This window comes from Equus asinus, chromosome 11 (assembly GCF_041296235.1).
Source record: "Equus asinus isolate D_3611 breed Donkey chromosome 11, EquAss-T2T_v2, whole genome shotgun sequence".
Classification (NCBI taxonomy): Eukaryota; Metazoa; Chordata; class Mammalia; order Perissodactyla; family Equidae; genus Equus; species Equus asinus.
In genome coordinates, this window is record NC_091800.1 from 70,261,516 (window position 1) to 70,279,843 (window position 18,328).

Here is an 18,328-nt window from a genome sequence, read left to right on the forward strand (position 1 = left end):
TTCCAAAGAAAAAATTAGAATACATGGTTTTGCAATTACAAATACATTTATGAGGACAATGAGATTGTCCTGAAAAATTCTAGAAATGTGATTAGCATACATATGGAATACCTCAAAGCTAAATAGAGCTTTTAAAAAGTTGTATCATAAGTCTGATTGTTATAACATATGTCTAATTATCCATTGTTAGTGCCATTGATTCGATTCCAACTCCTAGTGACCCTGTGCACAGCAGAGTGGAACCCTGACTGGTCTTTCTGCGCCATCCTCTCCCCTTCCTGCGCTGTATCAGACAACGCTCCACGGCTGTTCAGAGGCTTTTCATGGCCAGTTTTTCAGAAGTGGGTGGTCAGGTTCTTCTTCTATTTATCCATAGCATGATTTTTATCTAAATAATTAAGAATTAACCATACTCATTTGATTTTATTCTTCATCAATGAAGTTGAGTTATACACACACACATACAAAAGCAAATTGTGTGGATTCTACCTTTTCCTAATGGTTTTCCTTAGTATTAATCAGTGTAACAGGTCTTTTGGCTGTTAATACCTTGTACCAGATGTCACATGACTTAAAAAAAATTTTTTTGAGCACATCTAGGAAACCACATTGACCATTTGGGAAATCCAAATGGTGTATGTGTTGGAGTATGTAGATATTCTGATGACATTTTATTTTAAGGAAGCTGAAAGTGGGTAAAATTATTCTTAAATAAGTTCAAACTGAAATCCTTCTATGGACATGATGATGAACTTGTGTCCATTCTCTGAGAGGCTAAAAGGAAAAATTCCTATCTGAGTCTGATATACTTTCACCTATCAGGAAAAATGTGGGAAAAAGAAAGAAGAGATACTTTCCAGAAGTAGCAAAATAATCCTAGCTTGAAAAACCATTCTGGAACTTAGCTTCTTACTTTGCTTTCTTTTTTGAGGAAGATTAGCCTTGAGCTAACATCTACTGCCAATCCTCCTCTTTTTGCTGAGGAAGACTGGCCCTGAGCTAACATCCGTGCCCATTTTCTTCTACTTTATATGTGGGACGCCCACCACAGCATGGCTTGACAAGCAGTGCCATGTCCGCACCCGGGATCCAAACTGGAGAACCACAGGCCACCAAAGCGGAATGTGCGAACTTAACCACTGCACCACCGGGCTGGCCCCTAACTTTGCTTTTTCCACTTTGAAATCTGAGCCCTTTGATAAGGGCATTCACACACATCTTGCCTTTAGTTTTCTCCTGTTTATCACCATATGTCCTCTGAAGATTTTATCCTTTCCAATAACTTTAATTGTTCCCTCCCTAGAGATGATTTCTCAAAATATATTTAATAAATTTTTGGTTTGGTCTTTAGTCCTATATTTCCAGTTGCCACTAAATGTAGTGACTTCAAGTTGGTAGCTCAAAATTAGTCATAATAGGGGTATTTACACCAGAGAAATTGGTAAATGCTACAAATTACATTCCTCTGACCTGGAGCCAGTTGTTAAATATTTCCCAGCACACCATTAGCTGTCACCTGAATTTCGTAGTTTCACCTCAAACACAACATGTATAAAATAGAACTAATTTATCAAACCAGTCATCTCGCACCACACTCAGATTTTCTCTTACTCCTTTAGGGACAGCGCCATTATTCCACTCAATCTCTTAATGTTGAGTGCCTCTGGACTCAGTCCTTGGTCCTCTTCTTTTCTCTGCTACATCTATAGTTACTTTTTTGGTAGTTCCATCTTGTCTCATGACTTTACATAAAGTTTATAATTGCACACTTCCCAATTTATATCTCCATCTCAGACTTCTCTGCCTACCCTTATATTTAATTACCTATTTAACATCTCCACTTGGATATCTAATGGACATCTTGAGCTCAACATGGTTGAACTGAACTCTTAATCATCTGCACAAATCTTCTGCAATCACAGTCCTCTCTATCTCAGTTTATGGAAATTCCATCTTTCTAGTTCAAGCAAAAAAACCCATTTGATTCTTCCTATCCAATCCAATCACTTCCTATCCAATTTCTCAGGAGGAAGTCCTGTTGGTTCTACCATGAAAACATATCCCAATTCTGCTCACTTCTCACCGCCTCCATTGCTGTGTCCTGGTGTGGCCATTGTCTTGTCTTCCTTGGATTATTGCAGAAGCCTCCTCATGGATCTGTTTCTATACTTGCTCCTTATAATTTTTTCGGAATTCACAGAGTAATCCCTGGAAATGTAAGTCAGATCATGTTACTCTTTGGCTCAAATGATCCAGTGGGTCCTGTTTCACTCAGAGTGAAAGCCAAAGTCCTCACTGTGGCCTGTAAAAGTCTGCAAGGTTTGCCTCAGACTTCCTGTGATTTCATTTCCTATCATACCCCTTCTTGCTTACTCTTTTATTTATTGATTGATTTTTGTGAGGAAGATTGGCCCTGAGCTAACATATATTGCCAATCTTCCTCTTTTTGCATGAGGAAGATTGTCCCTGAGCTAATATCTGCGCCAGTCTTCCTCTATTTTGTACGTGGGATGCTGCCACAGTGTGGCTTGATGACTGGTGTGTAGGTCCATGACCAGGATCCAAAACCGTAAACCCCAGGCCGCCATAGCAGAGTGCGTAAACTTAACCACTCTGCCACCAGGCCAGCCCAAATCCTTCCTCTTTTAAGTTCTTCCTTGGTGAGTCCTCAGGCTTCCAGTGTCTCAAGGAATAAGGTAGGTTCTTAACAAGTGGGTCACCTTTGGGATTTTGGTCCCGCAGCTGAGGCTGAGATGAGGGCTGTGCTTATCTGCAACAACCAGGAAATGAAAGAGTACAACAATGAGTGCTGAATATCAAATTGGGAAGTAGAACTTTAAGTCCAAGAGGCATGTGGAAACTTGCCTGCTAACAGCCAATAGAGCTAAAGGGTCAGAAGACTGACATACAAGAATGGAAGCAAAGTGTGAAAACCCAGGCCAAAATAGGCCCGGAGGTCTTGCGGTATATACTTACTGGCCTGCAACACCCTGCTGTGAGTGAGAGGATAAGCCTGGTAAAGCTGTGTAATAGCAGTAGATACTTCTGCCTTTCTGATATTTCTTCCATTCATTCTATCCATTAAATTCCTGCTGTTATGTAAATCCCTGTTAACATGAGTCTGTGATACAGGAATAGCTTGTTCTTTCTGATATCCTCTGTCTAATCCATCCTTCATCTCAATTCCAGATTCATCTTCCAGATCACAGTGTTGATCCTGTCACTCCTTCCTTTTAAAATCTTTTGGGTCTCCTCATTGCCCACTGGATTAAGCCCCGACTTATTAGTCTAGTATTCAAGGTTTGACTCCAACCATATTTTGAAACTTCTTTCTCCCTTACTTCCCTATGGTTAGTCATTTATTTATTCATTCAACACGTACTCACTGAGCTCCTAGTGTGTTCCGGGAATGAGCAAAAGTTTTTATCCTAGTCGTGCCATTCACCATTTTCCAAGTCCACATTACATGTTCTTGTCTCTACCTCTTTCCTATTGTCATCCTCTTTTCTTAGGATGTCCTTTTTCGTCATACTTCCGACTATATAAATCATATTTATCTTTCAATACTTAGTTGAAATGCCTTGTCTTTTACATGATCATTCCTGACATATCAGTTATTGCCCCATTTTCTGATCTTGACTCAGCATAGTATCCGCATGATAAACAACCTTGCCCCCCTTGCTGTCCTTGGCTTGGGTCCCTTGCTGCAACTCCACTCCAGGTCAGTGAACCTACCTGCCATTGCTCAGCGTGTTATACCCTCCTCATCTCATGCCCTGGCTCACATTTCTCTTTGGCTCACAGAACTTACTTCTTCAGCTGTTAAAATGAGCTCAAAAGCATCTCCTTTAAGAAACATTTCACTGTCTCCTTTGCCCCTCGGACCATGTCATAATAATCCCTCCTTTCCTTCAGTCATTCTAAGCTTCTGGTTTTATCTATATCAGGGTATTTGCTTCATACTCTTTTGTATTCAATGAGTTATTTACATGCCTTTTCCCTCATGTGGCTTGAAGCTCATTTGGACCACAGAAACCATATTGTTCTTGGCTCTCTATTCCCATAGTGTGTGGTCCAATTCTTTGTTCATAGGAGAGTCTTCAGTAAATGCTTGTGGAATGAATGAGTGCATCCATATTTGGCTCCATATGTTAGTGTCATGACACATATCAGATATCAAAGCTTAATGCCTGGTATACAGTCTTAGACATACGTGTGTACACATATATATACGGCATTAAATTCTACTATTATATATAATGCAGGCATATAATAGTCTGTATATAAATACACACACACATATATACACACACATCTGTGAATATATAAAATATACAGTATTAAGTTTCTACTATATACCGTGTGTGTGTATACATATGTATGTATACATCTACATTATAATACTGTATTAAATCTCTACTATTGTATATAATACAGTCATATAGTACAGTCTCTCTCTCTGTATATGTATACATATATATAAACACATTTGTATATGTATATACCTGATGTATATATAACATGTATACACACGCACATGCATTTGTGTGTGTAGATATATATATAATTTGGTATGCAGTTCCTGGTACATATAGAAGCTTAATACCATTCCCTTCCCTTGGCTAAATGTATTGAGAAGGCTCTCTAGTTAACTAACAGAAAGTACAGGCGGAAGCATCATGGTGTCATGGCCATCTAGTGCAAGACATGGGCCGTGTGTGTCAAAGAGTCACATGTTAGCACAGGCCCCTTGGAAGCCTCTTGGCACAGGGAACATGCTGTGAGCTGTGAGAGTGTTCCATAGGCCTCCTGATGGGAACTAGAAAAAAGGACTCTTTTCCAGTTCTTGCCCTTGTCCCTTTGTCACAGATGTTCTGACACTGTGCCTGTCAGGCCAGCCCTCTTATTAGTTCCTAACTCTCTTTTCATCTCATGGAGCAACCATCTCTCCAGGAAGAGGTTAGGGCTTCTGGAGCACTGAGAAAGTTAGACCTGGGGCATTCTGGATGACTCTTCTGTGAGAAAAACAGATTTTACTGAATGTAAATCCATTCTCCCTCATTCAAACATAGATTAACTCCCTGCCCATCATCAAATCAGTAAATCTTCGAATAGGGTCTGAGGCCTGGGAAGAGATGCACAAACATGCTTTTTGTTTCCTTTCCATCCATTCACTTCTTTTCCCTCCCCTTTCCTTTCTTTTCTCTTCTTCCCTTCCTTCCTGTCTTCTCTCCTTTCCTTCCTCCTCCTGTCCATTGTACGCTTTCTCATGCTTGATCTTTAAGATATGACTCTGCTTTGATGTACTTGGTACACACAAGAAAAGGTGCTGATGGTTAAAATAACCATCATCGCCTTGTATTGAATTCTTGATATACAGGCTTATGGTTTGAAAGCATCTCACCTATTTGTTCTTGACTGTATAGTGCATTAGAACAAATTGTTTCGTATGTTTTTTGAAGGGAAGATTGGCTTTAGTCAAAGAAGTGCCTGGTAATCTGTGATGTGAATTATGCCTTCAGTCTTTGAGGACTTTTGTGGGGTATGAGTTCTGAAAATATTGCTGCAGTCAGCAATAGGACTCATAATTGCTCTAAAAATGTAAATTTTAAAAGGCTTTGGCAGACCATCTTAGACCTGATATTTAGTTGCTCTTTAGAAATGCCGTAAAACCCAGCAGCACTGATAGAGGAAGTGAGGAGGACTTTCTTATGTTGTCACAAAGTTCCAGTCACATCATAACAATCATCAATGAATTGATGACCAAACACTGATGGTTGACCCTTTGCTCTGCAAGAAAATAGAAATGCTTTTTTTAAAAAAAATAAGTTTGACGTCAGTACTATTTGGGGTTTTGTGTTTGCTAAAATCTTTTCTGAGGTGAATGCAAAGGCAGGGGAAGTTCACTTTATTACTCATCCTGATCTTGAACCAAGAGAATTGGAAAACTCAATTGTCTGTTCACAGTGTTTGCTTGATTCTTATGTTCCATTCCTTCTCAAAGAAACAGAGGCTGAGTAGTAGGCAATATATAAAATCTTTTGAGATTTTTGTTTTTAGAATCACCACTTGCAAAAAGCAAATATCCTGATTGAAACAAAAGAAATCTATAATGACGCAGACTTTCTATGGTTCGTTTTTAATCGTCACTGCAAGAACACACGTCCCATCTTTGCCTCTTTTACACCTACTGGATGTGCCAGTTCCTAAAGCCATCGTTATTAGAAAAAAGCCTGGAGTTAGCGCGTCTGAAGCGATTATTTAATTTGACAAGGGCAGTGCCAATTTTTCCCCTCAAGAGTTTACATTACAAAATGTCGAAGAAGGAATTTCTGGGCTGTCTTCACTGGCTCACCAGCAATTTTCGTTATTTTAGAGGTGTTTATAAGTGGAGGGAAAAGATCACCTGAGCCCTTAGGACATTGTTAAGTTTTTATTTTCTCTCTGCCAATATCTGTCAGGGGAAAGCAAAATGAGCATCTTAGTTCCTTACTTTATGCTTTTCAGTTCAACTGAATTTCTCAATCTAACATACTCATGGTGACAGTGATTAGAGAAACTGTGAACCCCTGACAGTGGGTAGGTTGTCAACGTTCCTTAAGGAGGCTAAATCAGGGGACGTTTCTGATATGTTAGAAAACGTGCCTCAAAGTCTAGTTCAACAGGGAATACCAGAGTGTTTGGAATGCACAGGATTATTGCTTATTTCCAGGAGGGTGAATACCATAGAAATCATCATCATCATTTTGAATTCTCACTCAAAACTTGAGAATAGGCTGTCAAAGGGAGGACTGCTGATTTTGGCTTAGGTTTTTTCATTCATCTCTATCCCAAAATAGTTAGTCTTCTTGGAAGCCTGTACAAAAGAACTAGTCCTTTCGTTTACAAGATTGTTTGAAGACCTTCTAATACATCTGTAATGAGCTGTCTCCAGGAAGAAAATTCTGACTGTAGAATGATGAATATCACTACTGCTGGTGCTGAGGAAGACCAGGCATTGTGGATAAAGAGTAAAATGAAACTACCAAACATCCACAGATGCCGTCCCTTCCATACTAACCAGATGCATATTTTCTTCCTGGAAATTGGGATGTCTGTGAAGGGAGAGACAGTCAGACAACATTATGATAGAGAGGAGAAATGTGTCACCCAAACTTGTTTATCCGTCACCCTTGTGTCAGGCTGCTCAGGGCTCTCTACATCTTCTGAAAGGAGATCCTGCATCTCAAGAACAAAGGAGTGGGCTGAGCACAGTTCATGGCCATAATAGATGTCACCATTTTCATTGTTATTATGGTAACCACAATTAGAATTCAGAATCTGTGGTTTCCAAGAGGAAATTAGATAATGTATAAAACATAACAATAGATAAAATCCACTCAAGAGCTTCCAATTTAGACTAATATTTCTGTGGCTTTGTTATAACCTAAGAGAATTATGAAGATTGTCTTTGATCTACTTTTGAAACAGCATTATTAAAAATACTCATGTGATATTTTTAAAATACAAGAAAAATAAATTACAGTAATGGGCCTAGATGCCAGATATAAAGTTATATGCTGAGTTGAACAGAACAGACCACTAATGCAATTAGTAATTTATTCTTCAATAATGCTTTTCATCCATGAATTCTCAGGATGCTTTACAATATACCAGTTATGTCACATAGTCTTTCATTTATTAAGGGAAGCCTCATGTTTTTGCTATCACAAATCAAAAGTTCAGGTTCAGAAGTTATTAGTGAAACTCATCTTCAAAAAAAATGAGTAGAAATACATTGTTGGAACTAATTCTGAACTTAGTTCAAACTTCTACTCACTTTGGGACTAGAATAAGGGCCAGGAAACTAAATGAAACCAAAATATGACAGTGTGGAAGAGGTGTGTATGGGGCCAAGGCTCTGGGCTCAAGGACCGGGCTACAATATAACTCTCTCCTTTGGCCAGTGCTCCACTCTGAGCCCTTCTGTTGGAATGGAGAAAGGAGAAGGAAAGACAAAAAGGATGCCATAGGGATCCTGGTTGGATTCTCTGAATAACTGGCTGTACTGAGAAACTAGGGCTGATGTCCTGAGCTCCAAGCTTTAGGTCGGTTCTAAATCTTAAATTTCATAGCAAACTGACTGGTTTCACATGTGTTATACATAAAACAGTCTCATGGTTGCTCTAAAGCCATATTTGGGATGCCTCTCCATTAGATGCAAGCTCTCAAAACCCAGATGTGTCATGGCCAAATGGATTATTCTGACTTCTTTTAATTGTGTGTATGAGAGAGAGAGAGAGAGAGAATGCATGTGCATATGTCTCTGTGGCTTTTTTTTCTGGTAAATGCTTCAAATGGCAAAGCAAGAAAGGGAGACGCCAGCCAGTTCTAATATTTATTCAGTACAAGCAAAAAGAGGCATATTCTTCCCTTATTTTTATTTATTGCAAAGCAAAATTATAAAAAATAACAAAGATAGTTTTAAAAAGCAAAAGGAAAAAGACATTATCTAGAACTCTTTCGCTTTTAAGATATTAAGACTACAGCAAGTATGCTCAAGTATACCCTGTCATCATTGTTTCAAAAGAAATTTTTGGAAGTTTAAAAAATGCTTTGCTGTGCGTGCTGGCGGTTTAAAGAAGCTATCAGTGACTTTTGCAAAATGAGGTTTTGTACAGAAGCTTCCTGGCTATGGTCATGCTGACACCAGAGGTGTTCAGTGGAGTCTTTCAGAATCTTACCTGGCAGTAGGTGTGGAGAAAGAGGTAAAGGGAAGGAGATGGCAGAGTGTCTATTCTAAAACTTTGTTTTAACAAGTGGAAATTCAGTATTCAAAATTACTGTCCAGACTATTGTGAAGAAAAAGCAGCACACCACAGCTAGCGGCTGGCCAGGCATTAATACAACAATTAAAAGGCATTGGCCGTAAGGAAGCACACCGAAACTGAAGCAACATCTGACTTTGCAGTTATGTATAACTGTCACCTGCATCAAGATCCAGAACATTCCTGGCATTCTAGGATGTTCAACTGTACTCCTTCCCCCTAGAGGTAATGATTTTTTTACTTCTATCACCATTGATTAATTATGCCTATTCTTGATGTTCATAGAAATAGAATAATACTATATGAATTTTTTTGTGTTTGGCTCCTCAACTTAATGTCTTAGGAGATTTACTAATATTATTTCATGTATCATTAACATGTTAAATTTTTAATACAGTCTACTATTCTATTGCATGCCACAATTTATTTATGTATTCTTCTGTTCATAAATATTTGGGTTGCTTCTAGTTTCTGGATATTATGAATAAGACTTGTGTGAACATTCTTGTATATGTCTCTTGATGGATATATGCACTTGTTTCTCTTGGACGTATGCTTAGGAATATGATTGTTGGATCATAGGGGAATAATGGCACACAGTTTTCCGAAGTTGTTGCACCAGTTTAGACTTCCTCCAGCAAGATATGAATGTTCCAGTGACCCCACAATCTTACCAACAAGTGGTATCATCAGTCTTTTGGATTCAGCTATTCTAAAAGGAATGTAGTTCTATTGCATGGTGATTTTCATTTGCTTTTCATTGATTATTAATTATATTGATTTTTGCTAATTTGTCATTTGGATATTTTCTTTTGCATAGTGCTTGTTTAATACTTTTGTCCAATTTAAAAAATGGGTTTGTCTTTTTCATATTAATTTGTAGGAGTTTTTGAAATATACTATATATAAGCTTTTTATTGAATATATGTATTATAAATATCTTCTCTCCTTGGGTTATTTTTTGCATTCTCTTCCTGGTGTCTTTTGATAAATTAGTTCTTAAATTTAGTAAAGTATAATTTATCATTTTTCTTTGATGTATATTGTTTTTGTGTACTAATTAAAGAATTGTTTTTTGCCCGAAGGTACGAAGATATTCTGTTTTCTCCTAGAAATTTTATAGTTTTTTATTCACATTTAGGTTCATAGGCCATTTCATGTTAATTTTTAAATACAGTGTGAAATAATAGGGCAGGTTTCATTTTTTTCTCATATAGATATCCAATTGCTCCAGAACCATTTATTGAAAATAAATTCTTTTCCTACTGAATTTTAATGGAAGCTTTGTCATAAATTAATTGACGGTGTATGTGTGCATCTATTTCTGGATTGTCTAACCTGTTTACACAGTCTTTTGTAAATTTTTTTCCACTTAGTTTATTATGATTATATTTTCATGACAATAAATATTCAACATAATGCCCTTTTAATAGATAGACAGGATTTAATTTATAGATGCACTAAAATTTACTTAATCCCTTGCGGCTTGCGAACTCAAGTATTAAATTTATTTTCTCGCTTACATATACTGAATCATTATGCACCTTTGTTCCACACAAATGCTGTAAGAATAGCAAAACAATTAAATTTTTAATAAAGAGAACTTCTATTGTATAGTGTGAAGTGCATTAATACAGCATCAGAAGAATTGAATTCCAGTCAAGATTCTACCACTTATTAACTGAACATCATAAGTCTCAGCTGTAATTGGAGCACAATAACACCTACCTCCCATAATTATAGTCAGAATAAAGCATGTTAATGGACATAGGAGTGCTTTGGAAATTGTAAACTCTTATAAAAACATTTTTTCTTATTGATGAATAAAAGTTTGACAAACATAACATTATTTTAGCTTGTTTGACAAACAGAAAATCATTTTAGCCTGTTCATAAGGAAACAGACCTGATCTGGGACAAGTCTGTAATTCAGAAGAGACCTCCAGTATTCAGTAACTTTAAATTGTAGTAACTTTAAAATATTAAGTACTTGCCCTATATCCAAAATTGGAGCCATCCTAAATCTGTAATTATTGTTAATCAAATAAATGATTGTCAAATCTCAAGAGGAACTTCCCCTTGCTCCTTGTCATCGCCTGATGAGGTGTGGCAGGTAGACTTGCTAGCCTAGATTGCAAAAGTCAATGAAGGTGTCTCAGACATAAATTCAAAGGCCTAGAAATATGAAGAGAATAAAACAGTCAATAAATTGACCATGGTTGGAGTCAGATAATTATGTATTGCTTGGAAACTAGCAATTTTAGCAATGACATTGAAGAAGGATAGTCCTCTTAGATATTTTGGAATGGTCTGTAGGAGACACGCTGACTTTGACATCTTCAACCTACCCAAGGCAGAGATCAAAAAAGATGTATCTGCCTTTACTTATTCCAAGATGGTGCTCCTTACACTCAGCTCCTTGGATGGTTCTCAGTCTTACCTTCCTGAGGTTCAGAAAAATATGGATTTCTTCAGAGCACTAATCCCAGCCTGGTGACATTTTAGGCAACACAGCGTCTTTCTTTTTGCATGTCAGCCAGTGGAAATAATAACCTAGGTGACATGGAAATATGTCTCCTAATATTAAATGATTAGAATTGGATGCAATTGGATTGACAGAGATAGTAATATATTATTACAAGTGTTTTGAAAGCATAGATTTTAGGAGAAGAGTACTTGTTGTTGGTGATCAAGGAGAAGACAAAATGCCCACGTGTAGTGGCTGAAAAGAAGCAATGAGTCATAACTCTCAGTGCAGTGTCTAACAGAGTCAGGTAATTATTAACGGTAAAAAGTCAAATACCTGCTCTGTTGGTATATCAGTCACTGACCTGTTTGACAATATTGTAAGCAAAAAGAGAAAAGTGCATTCTTCAATTTCAGTGAAGGAATCTTATGATATAGTGAAATGTTTTTGTTTTCCTTGTATCCTTAGAACTAACACAGTATCTGAAGTCATTAAAACCACAGTGAAAGAAGACAGTTACTAAGAAACTCAAAATCATTCATCTCTGTTCAGAACAGTTAAACATTTAATTCCACATTGCAGAGTTACCTAAAAGGAATGGTATCCAAATTTTCCAAAGAATACAGTGTTAAAACTTCTGTATCTCATTACCTATCCTGACAACTGATTGGTTAGGGTAGATGATGTCTTTATTAGCTTTGTAATATAAATCCTTAGGGTGCTAATTAAAGAGAGAAAAAATTAAGTTTTCTTTGGTGTTTTGTGATGTGTGTATGCTGTCTAGAAGAGACGCAACTTTGATGCAAAGACACAAATTGCTTGAGAGTAAATATTGGAAAAAGATATACCGTGAAACAATAAACATAATGGGTCTGAAGTAGCTATATTAATATCAAACAAAATAAACCTTCATGTAATAAATACCATTAGAAACAAAGAGAGGCATTTCATAGTGTTAAAAAGGTTCAATACATTAGAAAGATACAACAATTATAAATGCATATACACCTAATAACAGAGACCTCAAATACTTGAAGCAAAAATAAAAGAATTGAAAGGAGAAATAGACAATTAAAAATAATGGTTGGAGATTTCAATGCCCGACTCCAATAAGTGATACAAGTAACTCAACAGAAAATTAACAAGGGTATAAAAGACTGAACAACATTATCAACCAATGTTATTAACTGACTTAATAGCACATTTCACTCAAGGACTGCAGAATACACATTTTGGAATGGAATATTCTCCAGAATAGACTATATGCTTGGCCATGAAATAATTCTCTGTACATTTTTTAAAAATTGAAATCATGCAAAGTATGTTTTTTGACCACAAAAGTATTAAATTAGAGATCCACAACAGAAAGACATCTGTGCCAAATATTTGGATGCTAATACACTTCTAAATAACCCATCAGTCAAAGAAGAAACCAAAACGGGAATCAAAATTATTTTGAGTTGAATTAAAACTAAAATAGAACAAATGAAAATTATGGAGTTCAACTAAAGCAGTGCGTAGAAAGAAATTTATAACTCTAAATGTTTATAACACGAAAGTTATAAACCAAACCAAAAACCAAAGGAGAAAGTTTCCAATCTCAATAACCTAAGCTTCCACCTTAAAAAAGTAGAAAAAGGAGAGCAAACTAAATCCAGAGGAAGCAAGGAAGGAAATAATAAAAATTAGAGCAGAAAATTGTGTTTACAAATTACCAAAATGGACTCAAGAAGGAATAGAAAATCAGAGAAGACTAGAACTAAGGAAATTTAATTAGTAATTTAAAATCTTCCCACAAACAAAAGCCTAGACTCTTATGTCTTAGTTAGTGCATTCTATCAAATATTTAAAGAAGAAATACCAGTTTTTACAAACTCAGAAAATAGATGAGAAGGAAACACTTCTCACCTCATTCTTTCTTTTTTTATTTCAGGCCAGAATTACCATGATGCCAAAGCCAGACAAAAACATCACAAGAAAAAAAATCTTAACAAAATATTAGCAAAACAAATTCAGTAGCGTATAAAAAGGATTATATACCATGAGTATGTGGGATTTATTTTAGGAATGCAAAGTTTTTTACATCCGAAAATCAACCAATGTAATAACCATATTAATAGATTAAAGAACAGAAACCACATGACCATCTCAATAGACACAGAAAACACATTTGACATATACATTTCTGGTGGGGATATACAATGGTACATCTACTTTGGAAAACATTTTGACAGTTTCCTAAAAAGTTAAACATGACCTTGCCACACAGCCTTGCAATTCCAAATTCCACTTCTAGGAATCTACACAAGAGAAGTAAAAATATATGTCCACACAAAGAATTGTACGTGAATGTTCACAGCAACATTCTTCATAATAGTCCAAAACTGGAAACAATCCTAATGCTTATGAATTTCAAAATGTAGGGTACCTATATAATTAAATGCTATTCAGCAATAAAAAGGAACAAAATACTGATACATACTACAGTGTGAATTAACCACAAAAACATTATCCTAAGTGAAGGAAGCCACACACAAAAACAAATCTCTATTTTATTTGATTTCATTTACATGAGATGTCCAGAAAAGGCAAATTTATTGAAACAGATAGAGAAATCAGTGGTTGCCTGGGTTTGGAGAATGAAGCAGAATTGAGTGCAAACAGGCTCAAGGAATTTTTTGGAATGATGAAAACAGTCTAAAACTGACTTGTGTTGATGGCTGCCAACTCTATAAATTTATTAAAAATCATTTAATTCTACATATGCAATGGGCAGATTTTATGGTATGTAAATTATACCTTACTACAGTTGTATAACAAAGCCTCAGTATTCTCACCTGTAAAAAATGGATATATACAACATTGTGTGTGCGTGTGTGTGTGTATGTATAATAGATGAGGAAATTCATAGAAATAGCTTTGCACAGTGCTTGACAGGGTAACAGTGAGTTAATGTTTCTCATCCTCCTCTTCATCATCACTATCATCTTTATACTGAGTATAACCATCTGTCTTCAAGACCTTAGTTGCTGAACTGTGCAGCAGAAAATACTCCCCAAGCCAGTGTAGGTTGGTAATGTTAAAAATTCACAGTCTCTGACTTTGGCTGCATGCTTGATGCTTCCTGGGAGTTCTGTGTCTCTGGCTCATAACTTTATCCCATTCTCTTCACTAAACTCTTCAAAACCCCATCTCCCTCCTCTCACTCACTCACATGTGAATGCCATCTCCTACTTTACAGAGAATAGAATGTCTATGAAGGGCTCTCCTTTGAAAATATTTCTGCATCTGCAGTGATCTTTCCATCCTCTTTCCTACCCCAGTGTCATAATTTTTCCTCTTCCCTTTCCTGAGCAATTCTTGCTCCTGTGCCCTGGATCAAATCCTTTGACATCTTCAGGGACCTTACTCAATCTCTCGTAATTTCTCTATTGTAGCTTAAATTTGTCCATTCCTTCTTTTTCATGTTCAATATTCTGTCATTAATCAACAAAACCAAACAAAAATATTTGCCAATCCAAAGCTCCTCTTCATTCTTCATTTATCCACTCATGCATTCATTGATGTATCCAAAAAATTTTCATTGAATGCCTACATTGTGCCAGATACCTTCCTAGGGACTGGAGGCATGATGGTCAGCAAGAAAGAAATGGCCCCTTCTCCTGCTGCTTACCTGTTAGTAGAGAGATGGTAGTTAAAAATAATTAGAAAACTAATTAACTAACTTTAATTATTAATAAGTACAACAAAGGAAAAATATCAGAATATTAAGAGAACTTATAATAGAAGCTCCAGGGACAGACAGTTCACTGAAAAAGCTACATTTAAAATGAATTGTGAAGGATGATGAGGGTTGAACAGGCAGTAGGAAATTTAGGGTAGAAGAGTGGGGAAAGAGTTGCCAGCAGAGGGACCAATATGTACAAATATCTTGAGGCTAAAGATATGAGAATTGCTTGAGTTTTGGACTAGACAGGCCTAATTTGAATCCAGCTCTCCCACTGACATTGTGCCGTGGTGTGGTCATGAGCATTAAGTGACAGAACCCATCTGAAGAGCCAAGAGTACAGTATAGTCTTACAATACTGCATGAATAATTTAATACTTTCCGTACACTATCTCATTTAGTCCTCACAATAGCTTAGGTATTATTACCTTCACTTTGAAATGTGGGATCAGAGATTCACTGGGCATGATTCATCCAAGGGCACTGACTAGCAAGTGTTAGCAAGACTAGCAAGACAGATTTTAAACTGTCTTTTTGAATAAGTTATGTTACTATGATTTTGACATATAGCGGCTGCTCAGTATTATTTCTTTTCTTCCTTTTCCTTTCTTCTGCTCTTTCCTTTGATCTGAGAGGACCACCTTCAATTCATTGAAGTACATCAGCTTCATACTTATGTTTTTCTGGTATACCTTTCTTCCAATATTTTTGTTAGATTAAGATTTTAATACTATTAAAATAGTGTTATTGTTAATTTTCAAATGGCTGAAGATATTTTTATTTTCTCTTTACCATTGATGTTATTTAATACCACAGTTAGAATGTTACAGGAACACTTTTGAGTTTCGGCTGCCTTATTTCTAACACGAGTGATTTGAACTAGAAAGTAACTACGGTCATTTCTGTCTCTAACAGGTTGTGAATGTATATTTCTGGTCTTTCTGTGTAACTTAATTTTCAAAATTTTATTTCTTTATCAAATAGTAGTTATATTTTATGCCTTCATGAAAATAAGTAAATAAAAGTCATTCATGTATGTGTTTCATCTTGTTTCAAGATATGCAATTTGTAGATAGGACAGTCCATCTAGTTTGGTTACTTTTATATGTAGAATAAATTTATGAGTCAAAACATTTCACACAATGTGACATTTAAGTTGTCTTAAGGGCTTATACCAATAAATTTTAATTATACAATTTCATCTGTGATAAATTACACCCATATATTTGCCAATTTTTTTGTTATATAGGATGTCTTTTAATCATGGAATCAAAAATGGCTTTCTTATGCTAAGATAGTCTTTTAAGCCAAGATAAACACCAGATTTTCACTTGTATTTGTTTTATTTATGATACTCATAAAATAGTATGACTATGGATTGTGTATAGAGTAATTCATATTTTGCTAATGCCAAAATCTATTAACGGTATTGAATGTGAAGTAAAAGTACATTTGTAAGGCAATATTTAAACAGAGAAATAGATAACAGAAAGTAGCAGATAACTTCAGGTAGATTTTTCAGTTTTCTTAATATCTAACTTTAACTTGTAACAAAATCTTCTGAAAGGGTCAGTATCCAATTAAACTCTTGTGCTAAATGTTGAATACAGAAGCAGTTGCTTCTTTACAGAAAATATGCCTTCTGGAAACTTGTATAAGGCATGTCATCTTTTGAGGATAAAAAAGCACATTTGTTATCCTAGTTCAGAGATAATTGCTTGCCATTAAGTTGGTTGGAACGTAAATTTTACTCATTTCTGTCAGCTAGTGTGTCAACTTCCTAAGCTCCATCTCCATCTGCCCCTCCGGTGACAAGCCGAATATCATTTTGCCTTCCACCAAAATGATAATGACTCCTAAATGTAAATTTCACTGAAATCACACGTGTGGAAACATTTATTAACTTTTCTTTTTTTTTTCCTTAGGAATAGAGAACTCAGATGGGTTGATCTTGGCTCAGCAACATTATAAAAAATATCCCATCCAAACTCATTTGCTTTTCTTGTTACAATGGTATAAACATATTATTGACTTTTTTCTTCTCTCTTTTTTTGCAAGAATTATATATGCATTTGGCTGTCAGGGCTTTAGCCATAATAGTGTCACAGAAGGGGTACTTACTATGCCTTCCTCTAGGATGGGAGGGGGTGGTGAGACCAGCCACCTGCATGAGCCTTGTGCCAGAATTCTTCTCTCTAAGCCCAGACTGTGACGCTAGGGAAAAGCCTTAATAAAAATAGCTGTTATTTCCAAAGTACCTACTGTTTTTGTTTTTTTCCTAATGTTCCCCAGGTCCTTACTCTTTGCCAAGCTCTGTTTTAAGCTCTTTATGTATTAATTCATTTTAATTTTCACAAGAACCTCTTGAGATAGATACTGTTATGATGCCCATTTTGCAGGTGAGAAAACTGAGGCACTCGTAGCTGGTGAGAGGTGAAGCCAGGATTTGAACCCAGGAAGTTTGGACCTGCAGAGACCACCCTCTTAATCACAACATACTTCTATCCTTTAGCATATCATCTTATTCAGTCCTGAGAAAAACCTAATAAGGCAGAATGAGAAAACAGATGTTCAAAAAGGTTAGACAATGTCCTTAAATGCACACTGCTAATGCAACTAAGAAGTGGCAAAGCAATACGTGGCTGATGCTAATTCACAGGCTCAGAATGCTTTGTCACATCAAAAGACTCAATGCCCACATGCCCATTCCCTGCAAGGCATCCCCTACTAACTCTGGGGAAGGCTGGAAAACCTGACAGTGCTGCTACCCGCTGCATTCCATCCCATTCTTGGCTGAATCTTGACAGAGGGCTGCAGAATGGGGGCGGCACACACTTACTGCTGTGCCACACCAGTTCAGGAGAAAAAGGAAGACAACAGAGGAGCTGAGCACACAAGTACAAACCTACAAAGCCTCTGTTTTCTATTAGGTACCTTTTGTATAATGCACATTCAACCTGTTCATCTAGCTTTTCCAAAAAAAAAAAAAAGGCAATGTAGTTTTCTTATAAAGATATGAGATCTTGGCACATTAGTCTTACATTTACCCTTGAGGATAAGAATTCTTGCTGATAGGAAGTGAGCTATAAAATATGGATACCATGTCTCAAGTATTTAAGGATAAAGTGATAAACATGCAGATGGGGCCATTAATGAACATTAATTGCTTTAAATTAGGTTTTATTGTGCAGTGGGTAAATTGGAAAGCACACATTTGCATTGGTAATAGAAAATTAGTTTAAATGCTTCAGGAAGCAAAATATCACCTGATGTGTTAAAACCTGTTATTTGTGGTAGACTTAAAAGGAAACTTGAAGGGCACTATGTA

General features: G+C 36.3%; 1 protein-coding gene and 1 pseudogene across 1 annotated transcript in view; both read left to right on the forward strand.

Moving 5' to 3' along the window:
• The window catches only part of LOC139046581 (ubiquitin-conjugating enzyme E2 variant 3 pseudogene), a 111,170-nt pseudogene extending 99,490 nt beyond the window's left edge, over positions 1-11,680 (forward strand).
• Positions 1-18,328, forward strand: part of HS6ST3 (heparan sulfate 6-O-sulfotransferase 3) — a 658,248-nt gene that overhangs the window by 482,242 nt on the left and 157,678 nt on the right. The gene's annotated exons all lie outside the window — the stretch shown is intronic.